The sequence below is a fragment of the Dipodomys ordii genome, unplaced genomic scaffold, assembly GCF_000151885.1.
Source record: "Dipodomys ordii isolate 6190 unplaced genomic scaffold, Dord_2.0 Scaffold16, whole genome shotgun sequence".
In the NCBI taxonomy this organism is placed as follows: Eukaryota; Metazoa; Chordata; class Mammalia; order Rodentia; family Heteromyidae; genus Dipodomys; species Dipodomys ordii.
Genome location: NW_012267232.1, coordinates 5,562,623 through 5,572,212, shown reverse-complemented (window position 1 = coordinate 5,572,212; position 9,590 = coordinate 5,562,623).

Below are 9,590 nucleotides of genomic sequence, written 5' to 3'. Positions count from 1 at the left end.
TCAGTGGTAGAGCGCTTGCCTTGCATGCATGAGGCCCTGGGTTCGATTCCTCAGCACCACATAAGCAAAAAGATCCGGAAGTGGTGCTGTGGCTCAAGTGGTACAGCGCTAGCCTTGAGCTGAAGAGCTGAGGGACAGCGCCCAGGCCCAGAGTTCAAGCCCCATGACCGGACCCCCCCAAAAAAATGATGATGATGAGACATAAAAGGGAATACTCCCTTGGGTGATCAGTGGTAGGGAGGAGAGAAAGGACAGGGAACTAGGTAAAAAGGATAGGAATATATATGAAATATATACATATATGTATATATAGGCATATACATACACATACATATTCATATGGATGTATCTATATATAATCATATATGTATATATCCATATAAATCCATATACAGGCACATAATGGATATATACGTATATATACATATACACATATATATGTAGTATACTAAAACCTACCAGCAACTTTTTGAAAAGGGGGGTAAGGAAATGTAACAAAGGGTGTGGCTATGTTTCTAGGACATTGTGTGCATCTATGGAATTATCACAACAAAAGCCTCTTGTATTTTTAATATATGCCAATTCATTTTATTTCATTTTATTTTAATTTTTTGCTGATCCTGGGGCTTGAACTCCGGGCCTTCATGCTGTCTCTGAGCCTCTTTGTGATTAAGGCTAGTGCTCTACCACTTGAACTATATAACACCACTTTTGGCTTTTTCTGTGTAATTTATTAGAGATAAGATTATCATAGACTTTCCTGCTTAGGCTGGCTTTCAACCATGATCCTCAGATTTTAGCCTCCTAAATTGCTAGGATTACAGGCATGAGCCACCAGTGCCCAGCAATATATGCTAATTTGGAAGGGGGGTTGATCAGTCATGGAGCTTGAACTCAGGGCCTGGGTGCTATATCTAAGCTCTTTTGCTCAAGACTAGTGCTTTACCACTTTGAGCCACAGTGTCACTTCTGGTTTCTGAGTAGTTAATTGGAGATTAAGAGTCTCACAGGGACTATTCTGCCCAGGCTGGTTTCAAATTGCAATTCTCACATCTCAACCTCCTAAGTAGTTAGGATTACAGGCATGAGTCACCAGTACCTGGCATATATGCTAATTTTAAAAAGAGAAAAAAGAAGGAAGAATAAAAGGACAATGGACATGTGGCTTTGTGTGTGTGTGTGTGTGTGTGTGTGTGTGTGTGTGTATACACCAGTACTGGGGCTTGAACTCAGGGCCTGGGTACCATCCCTTAGCTTTTTTTGTGCAGTGTTGACATTCTATCACTTGAGCCTACCACAGAAGCTCCACTTCTGGCTTTTTTTGGTGGTTAATTGGAGATGAGAATCTTATAAACATTTCCTAACCTGAGAATTTAAGTCCCTCAGCTTCCTGAGTAGCTAGAATTGTAGGCGTAAGCTACCAGCACCCAGCTCACTGGCCAATTTTTATTAAGATCCCACATAAAATAATTTAATCACTTACCTGGTTTAGCTTTGTTAGCACATATTTAGATTTGTAATATTTGTTTGCACAGGTGGGTTTTTTGTTTACCCCTTTTTATCAATGTTTGTATCACAAGAACCAGAAAGTTATTTAAGACATTAATTTTGCTCAACTTTTAAGACCTTAATTTTGTTTTGGGATTAGCATACATTTTAGTCTGAGGAAGTGATAATCTCATACATGCCCACAGTGCTTTCTAAACAAATAACCCCCTCCAGCATATTCCCTTTTTCCTGTCTCCTTCTTTATCAAATAGCACTTAATGGTTTCATTGTGCTGTCTTCGTGTAAATGTATGAGACACCCCTCAATCCTCTTCATCCCTCTGTGTACCCTTCTTTCCCTCTCGCATGGATCCCCTCCTGGACAATCTCCCTTTCACATTCATGTCCCATTACTATCCCATCATCATCATCATCATCATCATCATCATCATCATCATCATCATTTTAGGTCTATGGTCAACTTAGAATCTGCAGGACTTAGAGCTACGCTGAGCACATAGGTTTAACACAATTTGTGTAACAAATGAATATTAACGAGGGAGGCTCTCTAAGCACCTTATGAGTTCCTGAGACCAGGGCCATGTCTTACATTCCCACTCTCCTCTTCAGTGCCTAGTGAGGGAATATGTGTGGTGAGCAGTCTATGGGTACGAGTTGAGGGCATTGCACAAGACAATAATTAGTGGATACGATGTAGGATAGGTGATCCCACCTTTCTACATGGTTGGTTGCCTGCACTGAGCATGGAATTTTGCTCTGGGTGAGGAGTGGCGGCTCCTCTGTGCCAGAGTATTCTTTACAGAATTTTCCTTTGCCCTGGGTTCTTCTACCCCATCATCCTATAGTCTTGAATTTCATAGGTGTGAGTCAGACTAGGTCAAAGTAGCCTATAAAGAATGTATGTGACAGAGACATTGGGGTTTCGTGCTACTAGGCTAGCTGCTATGCAGATTCAAACCTTTCAATTATTCATTCACTTTACAAAATATTTATTGAGTGGATGCTTTGTGGCAGATGTCATGCTAAGTGCCAGGAATAATCATGGCCAAGATATGTAAAATTTTCTTCCAAACTCCACAAGTAATACAAAACACAACTACAATTCCTGATTCATATAGGGCACAACTATATGACTGCCTATGAATAATGACAACCTTTGTGTGTTTAAAAGTGGTTTAAACAATCACCTGGCCTTGCTGCCCAGCACACACATCTGCATTCATGAGCTAGTATTTGCTCATTCATTTCTGGCTGTTGGGTTGGAAGGGCTCTTTGGGGAGATCCTAGACACTTGGACTCAGCAGTGGAGAGAGATCTCCCTCCACCCCTGCTCCACCCCTACACATTCCTTTGTCCTCACACACGTTAGCAGAGTCCCTGTGAAATCCACGTGTAATTCTTATAGGTGTAGAAGAGAGTGACTGTATGAAGTCCTGGAGACATTTTTATATTTGTATTTCTTACTAATTAAACTTCTATGTGAGTCTCCAAGTCTTTATGCGAATGGATCCTTTAAATAAAGGTGGGTAAGTAGACCCAGGAGGCTGACAATGGCCCTATCAAATACATCATTAATAAATAATATCAAGACGGTTACATTGAAGACTGAAAAGAATTTTTAACTTCAAAGGCACGCTCTCCTATCTCTGATCTCGTTTCATGCTACATATTATTATTTTAAAACTTCTCTCTAGGGGCAGGTGGTTCCCTGAGAGTCGGGTCAGGCTTGGTGAAGATAGAAGACCTGCCTTAGGCTCACTGACATCCTGGCTCAGTCAGTCCCACACGCAGTCAACCCCTGGGCTCTCTTCCCACTTGCTTCAAAAACTAAAGACAAAGAAGAAACCCGCACTAATTTCCAGCTCTGTTTCACACACACGTGTGGGGTGGGTGGGAGATCTAGAAAGCAAGGCTAGTTTCAGGGCTGGGTTTTCAGACTATGTAATGAAGATGTGTGCATTTGCACTGATAGCAGCCACGCAGAAACTCTGGGGCTCTTGGTCTGGGCAGCAGCTCCTATTTGACTTTTCCTGTCTTCCCAATTTCTTCCTGTGCTAGCTTGCATTTCAGGAGGGGTGGTTTTCATATCCTGTGTGTGTGTGTGTGTGTGTGTGTGTGTGTGTGTGTGTGTTTGTGTGTGCATATATTGGGGCTTGAATTTACAGCCTGGGTGCTGCTCCTTAGCTTTTTTTTGCTCCAAGCTGGTGCTCTACTACCTGAACAACACCCCCACTTCTGGTTTTTTGCTGGTTAATTGGAGATGAGAGTGTCATGAACTTTCCTGCCCAGGCTGGCTTCAAATTGTGATCCTCAGAGCTCAGGTTTCTGAACAGCTAGTATGAGAGGCATGAGGCCACTCCTGGCAAGTTTTTCGTATTCTTGCTTACTCCTTCAGTGTTTCCAGTTTAACTGCCTCTGGGGTATAAGCCTCATGTTGTTATTTACACTGAGGCTGAAGGTAGAAGCCTTCTTCCTTTGGGATTAGAGAGGTGTTAAAAAAAATCTTGGGGCTGTGAAGGTGGCTCAGTGGTAGAGCGCTTGCCTTGCATACCTGAGGCCCTGGGTTTGATTCCTCAGCACCACATAAGCAAAAAGAAAAAAGCTGGAAGTGGGGTTGTGGATCAAGTGGTAGAGCACTGCGTGAGCTGAAGAGCTGAGGGACAGCGCCCAGGCCCAGAGTTCAGGCCCCACGATCGGACCCCCCCCCAAAAAAAATCTTTTTTCCTACCCCCAAATCCCTCAAACTGAAATTGAAGCAAGACAAAACAAAACAAAAAACCGTGGTGGCATGTGTAACTTCCTGTTTCCCTGTGTACATTGTCCTCAACATAAGACACCATATAAAAACTCAGCCATATGTCATATCTTCCCTGAGGTAAAAGTGGGAATGATTGCCACAGAATTCCAATCTGGACGCATGCACATGCAAATATGGTATGGCCTCCACCTACAGTGGAGATGAATTCTTCCACCCTGATTACTCAAGAAGCAGAAGTTATTAATGTCTACTTTGCCTGATAGGAACTTTTATTTTTTTGGTGCCGGATCCATGGGCTTGAGCTTAGAGCCTGGCTGCTGTCCCTGAGCTTTTTGTCCTCAAGGCTAGTGTTCTGTTACTTGAGTCACAGCTTCACCTTTTTTTTTTTTTTTTTTTCCTTCTGGTGCTTAATTGGAGATCAGAGTCTCATGGACTTTCCTAACTCTAGCTGGCTTCAAACCATGATCCTCAGATCTTAGTCCCCTGAGTAGCTAGGATTACCGGCCACCAGTACCTGGCTCTGATATGAACTTGTGTGTGTGTGTGTGTGTGTGTGTGTGTGTGATCATGGTGTGTGTGATCATGGTGTGTGTGATCATGGTGTGTGTGATCGTGGGGCTTGAACTCTGGGGCTGGCCGCTGTCCCTCAGCTCTCCAGCTCAAGGCTAGTGCTCTACCACTTGAACCACAGTGCCACTTCCAGTTTTCTGAGTGGTTTATTGGAGATAAGAGTCTCTCAGACTTTCTTGCCCGGGCTGGCTTTGAACTATGATCCTCTGATCTCTGCCTCCTGAGTAGCTAGGATTACAGGCACTGACGCCTGGCTGATATAAACTTTTAATTCTACCTTTTCTGAGACGTGGAAGGAGTAGCTTGGTTTACAGGTACCCACTAGTTCCCCCTGCTTTTGCATCATAGCCCTGCTCCTGGAGATACTCTGATCTAGGTTGTTAAATACTGGTATACGCTGGTAATTAGCCTCATTTTGCCTGCTCTGCTGAAAAAGCATAGCCCATGTTGTGCCATGTATACAGTGACACCCAGTAAAGGCATAATGAGTGGGCTTATCTATCATTTGTTCTGTTTGGGTCTCAGTTTCTGCTGTGTAAAGGGGGAGTAAATGATTGTTTGGCTATCTTACAGATATTCACATTCTGTGGGACTCTTTGGTAAGCCATTTGTACTGTTCTTCTCTCTGAGTCTGTTTCTAAGCAACAGAATGGAAGCTCCCTGGAATCATTGTCTGGCCTTTTCTGCCTACAAAGACGTTTCCTATGGAATTGGTGCTAATCTATATTAGCTTTTATCTACTCTGAACTCTCATGTGTGCTGAGCTGTTCATAAGTGTAGGTTCTCTCCATGCAATTAGAAGGTAGGCTTCCAAGGCCAGAGATGATGTAAAAAGTGTTTATACATGTTTACCAAATAAGTACATGTCACATCAAGGCATCATCCGACACAATTGAGAGGAAGTGCGGGCTGAAGAGAAATAGAAGAATTAAGATAAATATCTTGGAAAACAATGTGTGATGATGCTGTTCTTCAAGGCAGGTAGTCCTAAAATGGAACAGGTTTTCAGAAGGGAGGAGAGGAAAAAGAAATTGTGCAAAATGAGGTATTCTAAAATTCACTCTTGGTAATTCTGAAAGAACACTGTGGAGGATCTGAGACAAGATTTTGGCCAAAGGAATGTACTTTATTGTGTTTATATCACAGATTTCCAAATGATTGGACATGGTTTTGGAAATCCTTATACCGATAATAAAAGAATAGAATGAGAGCTAAACTAAAGGCATTTGAGTTTTGTTTTGTTTTTTAAACTCTAGGGGGGCTTACTGTGTAACCCAAGCTGGCCTTAAAATCTTCCTGTCTCAGCCTCCCAAATGCTAGGAGTGCTAGGAATACAGGTGTGGGCAGCCAAACCCACTTTTGTTGATTGGTTCTTTGAGTACTGGGGTTAAACCCAGGGCTCCCAGCATGCTAAGCAAGCCCCCTACCCTTGAGTTACACCCACAATAATTAACTATTAAGGAGTTACTAGGGAACATTTTCACTGGAAGAAGAGGAAAGAAATTACAACTGTGAACTTTAAATCTGGCCCAGCTTTTCTAGAGATATCAGACAACCATGTCTCATCACTTACCATGGGATAGCAGGAGAACGCTGGGCCGGGATGCAGAATAGGGAGAGTTCCAAGAAACAGCTCATGAGTGCACTTCGGGTTTCACTGACAAGGGGGCCGTGTCATCATCCTTTGTTCTTGTCAAAGCAATTGCCCCTTTAGGAAAAAGGAAGTTTAGCAACAGTTAACTCCAAGCACACAAGATGAACTCACATGGACACTTGTATATGTTATATGCTGTCGTCAAGGAGAGTTGACCCAGGCAAAGACAATACAAAACTTCAACAAAGAAAAATGTTCAGACTATTCCCTATTGTCTAGAACTATCTTCAAACTTCCCACCCATGTTTCATTTTAATCTCAACAGCACCATGTGTTTAAATATTTTCCTCTTTGTACATGGAAAGCTGAGAGAGGATGAAAAAGACAGTAAGGCTGTAGAGTTGACATGGTCATGCTGGTGGTTTTGTATAATGCTGGAGCGAGTCTTCAAAAAACAAATCTTGAGTGGGGCACTGGTAGTTCACACCTGTAATCCCAGCTACTCAAAAGGCTGAGATCTGAGGATTGCAGTTTGAAGTCAACCCAGGCAGACAAATTCATGAGACTCTTATCACCAATTAACCATCAAAAAGCTGGAAATGGAGGTATGGCTCAAATGGGAGAGCAAAAAAGTCAAGTAAGAGTGCAAGGCTCTGAGTGCAAGCCCAAGTATTGGAACAAAAAATTAAAAAAAAAATTGAATTACCCAGGTGACCAAGCTATTGGACCCAGTTTATGAATTTGTTTTACGTTAAAGGAAAAGAAAAACAAGAGTACACAAAAACTTGTAACAAATGTGTATAGCAGCATTATTTACAAAAGCCTAAGTGTGGAAGCAATTCAAATTTATCTCACCTGCTGAATGGATAAACAAATGTGGCTTATTCATGCAATGGAAATTATTCAGCCACAAAGTGATTAAATAATGATTCATAGATAAGCTGGGTGTGGTGATGCATGCCTGTAATACCAGCTACAGAGACGAGAAGTCAGAGACAAACAGGATCTTGACTTGAAGGCCAGAATGAGCAAAGTTGGTGAGACCCTAATCAAAAAGAAAATACAAAAGGACTGGGGGCCTGGTTTTAGTGGTAGAGAGCTTGTAACATATGTGAGGACCTGGGTTCAAGCCACAGAAACACACAATACACACACACACACACACACACACAGAGATGAACCTTGAAAATACTACTCTAAGAGAGAAAAGCTAGGCACAAAAGATCTCCTATTGTGTGCCTCCATTTATATGGAATATCTCCAAAGTTGACTGTCAGTTGCTTAAGGCAGAGAGAAGGGGATAATGGTAAATGGTTGCTAAGGGATGCATGTTCTCCTTTTTGGAGAATGGAAATGTTCTAACAAACTAAATAATGCTGATAGATGCACATATCTAAACATATTAGAAGTACTAAGTTGTATACGTGAACAAGTGGATTTTATGGTATGTATTTAAAGTTGTATTTAAAGAAAAAAAATGCAAGGGGGATAGACACTTTCTTCTCAAGTAAAGTATACTCCAAGTAATAGAAACCCAGCAAGTTGTCATTTGCTGTTCTGTTAGTTGCTAAATGTTTCCTTATTAGCGGTTCATCTATACAGCTGGACCACAGCTGAGTCAGTCTTGTCTCTCATTCTTTTCCCCTCAAATAATTTCAGATTGTCAAATTAATCTATCTCCAATTGACAGTCATTGTATTTTGTTTTGGGGAGTGGGGAAGTACTAGAGCTGACCTAGGGGCCTCTCTGAGCTTTTTGCTTAAGGCAGGCACTCTATTTGAGCTGTGCCTCCATTTCTGACCTTCGTTGATTTATTGGATGTGAGAGTCTCACAGACTTTCTTGCCTGGACTAGCTTTGAACTACAATCCTCAGATCTCAGCCTCCTGAGTAGCTAGGATTACAAGCATGAGCCACCTAACTCAGATCATAGTCCAGTTTTTAATAGTTCAAATAACACCTAACAATAAGATTCCAATGCATGTGTATCAGCATCTCTGTGTTAACATTTATACCACATGACATGGGGACATGGTCAGTTATATAGTTTGCCTATGCATTTCTTAGGTCACCTTTCTAAAAGTAAGACTTGAGCTAGGGGACACTCCCTGGTAGAGCACTAGCCTAGCAAGTGCCAGCACCTAGATGGGGAGATCAGATTTGTTTGAGGCATAATTTTCATTCAGGAAAATTCACCCTCCAGAGTTTGGAGTTCTGGTGAGCACTTACAGTCATATAATTACCAACACCCATGAACTATAGACTGTCTCCATCACCCTGAAGTGTTCCTCATATCTTATAGTCAACCCCTTCTCCACCTCCAATTCTTGGCATTCCCTCAACTGATTTCTGCCCTTAAGTGACCTTCCAAGTCCTATTTCATGCTGTACCTAATATGGTATCTGATGTCTAAACATGCTCAGTAAGTAGATGGGGAATAAATGAATGACTATCTTGTTTTTTTAGATTCTACCAAGTCATATTGGCAACTCTACTTTTTGACTTCCAGAATAAGCCACTTGAAAAGGGGCTGCTCAGGGTGACAAATGCCTGTCTCAGAGCCTTAACTTACACATCTTATTTTAAAAATGGGATGTAGTGATTGCCAACTTCAGAGAGCTTGGTGATTGCTTGAAACATTTCCATAGTAGTTGGGTTTGGTTTGCTCAGAAGGAACAGATAGAATAGAACCTAGGACCCCACGCAGCTGTTTTTCTCACTAGTTATGCTTGGCCCCTCCATTTCTACAAGGCAAACTCTAACGTCACATACAGAGCTCTTCTAACAAGTCCGGTGAGTTTCCAGAGCATCGTCATGAGCGACTCCTGCAGTGGAGTCCCAGGTGCCTTCCTTATCTCCCAGGATGTCCTGGGACAGTGCCCTGCAGCGGCTCGCATCAGTCAGGGGTGCAAGCTTGGCTGGTGAGCCAGCGGTGTGGATTGTTGCAAGTCCATCCCAGCTGGATTCCTCTTGTATCTTGATGTGAATCAGAACATTGCCAGTGTGATTTTAAGAGGCCACGAACAACCTCCTCTTGGCTAGTCCCCAAAGAGAAATGCCCCTTCTTGAACAGTGTGGATTTTTGTTCAGGTAGCAGGTTCCTTGTGCATTATTGGGATCTTTTAGCCAAAGCACAGACAGAGGGTAAGGAATGTGGTGCC